The sequence below is a fragment of the Panthera tigris genome, chromosome D1 (assembly GCF_018350195.1).
Source record: "Panthera tigris isolate Pti1 chromosome D1, P.tigris_Pti1_mat1.1, whole genome shotgun sequence".
NCBI classification, from domain to species: domain Eukaryota; kingdom Metazoa; phylum Chordata; class Mammalia; order Carnivora; family Felidae; genus Panthera; species Panthera tigris.
The window spans coordinates 16,343,822-16,349,068 of record NC_056669.1 but is presented as its reverse complement, the minus strand read 5'-3'; the positions used below and the strand labels follow the sequence as shown (position 1 = coordinate 16,349,068).

Below are 5,247 nucleotides of genomic sequence, written 5' to 3'. Positions count from 1 at the left end.
GTCCAAAACACAGCAAGAACCTGTCCATGCCCATTTATCTTCACTGCCATGTGAGAAGTGGGTGTTCTGGCTCTGTCTGCTGCTCAGGCCAAGTATTCTTGTAAATAAAATAAATATAAATAAGCTTAGAGGCACAACTTGCTTGACAGAAATCCAGTGAGTGGTGATTCAAGAAGTAACAAGGTTTGTAGTCAAAGTTAAGTCCTTCAACTGTCAACTTCAATCTGGGATTCTGTGTGGTGCCAGGAAATCTGAACGTTGCGTTATTTGAATACTACTCAATAACGTTCATTGGTGCTTTTTTTTTTTTTTTTTTTTTTTTTTTGCTCATTGGTGCTTTTTAAAACGTTTGAATATTCGCTGTGGGTTATGGTCATTTGTAAATACTTGCACAGAAGAAATGCAAAGAGAGGAGATGTGAATGTTGCAGAATAAATACACTGACACGAAATCAGAAACTGATCTAAAACCAGAATTTGCAAAAGTAATACCAATTTCAACACTAAAACCAAATTGTTATAAATGGAAATGAGCTTGTATGAAGCAACATGAACCCTAATGCCTAACTTACAAATGCTTTTGGGTGCGTTTTTAGCAATTCAACTGATATCAATGCAAACACAACCAATTTCTTTTCTACCTGGAATATCTGTCATTAAACAAAAATTGCAACTATTAGGGCAATTAATGCTTTGTGTGTTTAAAATTTTCATTTTAAGAATGCTATCTTATTTATTTTTTAATAATTTTTAAAAAGTTTTTATTTATTTATTATTGAGAGAGAGAGAGCACAAGCTGCGGAGAAGCAGAGAGAGGGAGACACAGAATCCAAAGCAGGCTCCAGGCTCTAAGCTGTCAGCACAGAGCCGCACATGGGCTCAAACCCACAGACATGAAATCATGACCTGAACCGAAGTTCAGACACTTAACTGACTGAGCCACCCACGTGACCCAAGAATGCTACCTTTTAAATACTAAATATTTGTAGCATCCTCCTTCAATTTTTTACATAGTTTTTATTTGACATTTCTTTTGTGTTAACTTTTTAGATTGTCTCTTAGTACTTTCTATCAACAAATGACTATATCAAGTACAGATCATGTTTCCATGTTATTGAAATATATAATATTTTTTAAAAAGACTTTTAAATTCTTATTATTTATTTATTTATTCATTTACTTACTTATTTAAGGCTCCACGACCAATGTGGGGCTTGAACTCACAACTCTAAGATCAAGAGGCACATGCTGTACTGACTGAGCCAGCCAGGCGCCCCGAAATATATAATCTTGTCACAATTTGTTGGTTTACAATAATGATAAATGTGCATTTATTACATTGCTTTTTTTTTTTTTTTTTAAGTTTATTTGAGAGAGAGAGAGAAAGACAGCACTCAGGTGGGGGAGAGAGAGAATCCTAAGCAGGCTCCAGGCTCAGCTTCGAGCTCCATGTGGCCCAATCCTGGGATCCTAAGCCTGGGATCATGACCTGAATGGAAATCAAGAATCGGATGCTCAGCTGACTGAGACATCCACGTACCCCTACATTGCTTTTTTAAGTTTTAATTTATTTTAATTAATTTATTTTTTATTTTTTATTTTTAAAAATTTTTTTTTTAACATTTTATTTCTTTTTGAGACAGAGAGAGACAGAGAATGAATGGGGGAGGGGCAGAGAGAGAGGGAGACACAGAATCGGAAGCAGGCTCCGGGCTCTGAGCCATCAGCCCAGAGCCCGATGCGGGGCTTGAACTCACAGACCGCGAGATCGTGACCTGAGCCGAAGTCGGACACTTAACCAACTGAGCCACCCAGGCGCCCCGATTAATTTATTTTTTAAATATTTATTTTTGAGTGAGTGCAAGCAGGGGAGGGGCAGAGAGAGAGGGGGAGGGAGGATCCAAAGTGGGCTCTGCGCTGACAGCAGAGAGGCTGATGTGGGGCTTGAACTCACGAACCCTGAGATCATTACCTGAGCTGAAGTCAGACGCTTAACCGACTGAGCCACCCAGGCCCCCGGTACATTGTTTTTTTTTATAGCAAGCCTCTGAAACTTTTAGTAGACACCTATCACAGAAAACTGATGCACTGTTTATTATCATGATCACTTATTATTATTGTTACTTAAGATTTTTTTGTTTTTTTAAGTAATGTCTACACCCAACATGGAGCTCAAACGCACAACCCTGAGATCAAGAATCACATGCTCTACTGACTGAGTCAGCCAGGCGCCCCAATCATTCACTATTACTTAAAACATGCAAAGGGCTCCTGCGTGGCTCAGTCACTTGAGTGTCCAATTTCCGCTCGGGTCATGACCTTGTGGTTCATGGGTCAAACCCCACGTTGGGCTCTGTTCTGACAGCTCAGAGCCTGGAGCCTGCTTCAGATTCTACGTCTCCCTCTCTCTCTGCCCCTCCGCCACTTGAGCTCTGTCTGTCTCTCTCTTTCAAATGAATAAAATTTAAAAAAAATTTTTAAAGAATATAAAGCATGTAAATAAAGTGTTATAAAAAATACAGAATTGCTGGGGTGCTGGGTGGCTCAGTTGGTTAAGCACCCAACTTTGGCTCAGGTCATGATCTCACAGTTTGTGGGTTCGAGCCCCATGCCAGGCTCTGTGCTGACAGCCCAGAGCCTGGAGCCTGCTTTGGATTCTGTGTCTCCCTCTCTCTCTGCCCCTCCCCCACTCACTATCTGTCTCTCAAAAATGAATAAACGTTAAAACAAAACACAGAATTGCTTATAATATCAAGAATTTCTAGGAATTTCTATTCCTTTTTTTTTTTTTTTGATGTTTACTTATTTCATTTGAGAGACACAGAGACAGTACGAGTGGGGGAGGGGCAGAGAGAGAGGGAGAGAGAGAGAACCCCAAGCAGGCTACGCAGCACTGTCAGCGCAGAGCCCAATACGGGGCTCGAACACTGGAAATCGCGAGATCATGACCTAACCCAAAACCAAGAGTTGGATGCTTAACTGACTGAGACATCCAGGCACCCCAGGAATTTCTATTTTTTATTCCGGAATCCTGAGGATCGGCTCTAAGGTAATTTTTTTTTTTTTCCCTAGGGGAAAGTGCGAACGCAGTCCCCCACTACCACAAATTATGCAGTAGAGTTTCCCACATTTGGGGAAATCGCAGAGGTCAGCACACCCGGAGTGCAATGGATAAGCCTTGCCCCGGGAAAACCACCTTCGTGATGATCATGGTATCTCCCCTGCCAGGTAAGTATCTAAGATAATTTTTGAAGCTGGTCATGGGCACGTCGTAGGTCCTAATACTATTGTATCTGCTGTCATATGTGTTTACATTTTTCTGTAATGAGTAAAACAAAACTGGATCATGCTACATTCCTGCCCAAACTCTACCAATGGCTTTCTAGTGCCCTTAGGATAAAAGGCAACCATGTAATCGCCCTTTAAAGCTTTCATAGTTTTTGACCCTCCCACCTCCCTGGCTCCAGAGCGTCTCACTTTCCCACTACTTTCCAGCAACACTTGCCTGCTCTCAGTTCCTCAAAGTCAGCAAACACTTTCCTAACTCAAGCCCATGCTGCTCACTTCGAATACTCTTCCTGTCGTTATTTCCTAGGCTAACTCTTACTCATCTTTCAATGGGAGTTCCTCTTGGAGGCCTCCTTGGACGGCTTCCTCCCCCCTTCCACCACCCAATCTAAATTAAAAATCTGGCACAATTCCTTCATAGCGCTTCCCACAGTTTGTAGTTATATTCATGCACTTACTGGTTTCGTGACTATCACCCTCACTATATGGTAAAGGCCGGGAGTTTTTCTCACCCTCTGTTTTGCCTGCACCTAGTACACATGGTCCAAAATAGGGCCACAGTAAATACTAGTTTAAACAATCCCAGCTGTCAAGGGAGGTAGATAGATAACCATTAGGAATTGCAGCCAAATTCTTCTTAGTGAATATATGACTCTCAGTGATCACCAATTTTTTTTTTTTTTTTTTTTTTTTTTTTTTGTATCACTCACAAACCTACCTAAGAATCTCACCCAAGATCAACAGTGAGCTTGCTACTTGCTGTTTCTGGAGGCTACCTTTCTTCCTAGCAGCTTTCATTAAATCTAAAGTGGATCCTCCAAGGTTGGCAATGGAAGGAAAATAAGCATAGGAGATGTAAGAGACATAGTAACCAACTGCAATTTGCCTAGACTTTCAAATCTGACTCTGGTCCCAAGATTTAGGGTTTGTCTGTTTGTTTTTTCCATATCACTATAGTTTATTGTTTACCTTGGGTCAAGATTTAGTTTTTGGTGCAAATACAAGGGAGGATTTCACTACAGACCCTACAGATATTAAAAAGACAACAATGGAACATTATGAAAAATTTTACACCAATAAGAATTGAAAAACTTGATGAAATGGATACATTCCTTGAAAGACACTAATGATCACAACTGACTCAAGAAGAAATGAAATATCTAAAGAGTCCTATATCAATTAAATAAATTGGATGGGTAATGAAAAATCTTCCCTTAGGCCCAGATGGCTTCATTGTTAACAAAATACTAGCAAACTGAATTCAGCAGTACATAAAAAGGATAACATGGCCTTCCCAAGTGGGTTTATCCTAGGAATGCAAGATGGTTTAACATTGGAAAATCAATTAATGTAATTTATCATATTAACAGAATAAAGGAGAAAAACCATATGATTATTTCGATAGATACAGAAAAAGCATTTGGCCAAATCCAAAACCATTTTATAACAACAACAGCAAAACTCTCACTAAGGTTTCTTTTGTCCAAGATTCATTTTGTGTACAGCCTAGCTTCCATGCTTTTCACTGTGTACCCAGGTTCTCCCCCACTGCCTATCCTGAAGAAGTCAACACTCAACCTTAAGCAAATATTTGGGTGCCTATAATGGGTTAGGCAATGTTCTAGGAGCTAAAGATACAGTTATGCACAAACAGATGAAGTCCCTGCCATACAGAGCTTGCATTCTTTGAAACAGGTTTCATTTTATTAAAGGTTCTGGGAGAACTTCCATTCTCACCCTCCCCATGTCACTTATGATAAAGCTGTATGTGTGCCTATCCCTATCTTCAAAACTTCTCTTCGGGGCACCTGAGTGGCTCAGTCGGTTGGGTGTCCGACTTGGGCTCAGGTCATGATCTCACGGTCTGTGAGTTCGAGCCCCGTGTCGGGCTCTGTGCTGTCCGTTCAGAGCCGGGAGCCTGCTTCAGATTCTGTGTCTCCCTCGCTCTCTGCCCCTCCCC

General features: G+C 40.8%; 1 non-coding gene across 1 annotated transcript; it reads right to left on the bottom strand.

Moving 5' to 3' along the window:
* Nucleotides 1-3,068: 3,068 nt before the first annotated feature.
* LOC122231631 lies at nt 3,069-3,235 on the bottom strand. Its single transcript, XR_006208887.1, has one exon. It is a non-coding gene; the product is annotated as a U1 spliceosomal RNA (small nuclear RNA).
* Nucleotides 3,236-5,247: the final 2,012 nt, after the last annotated feature.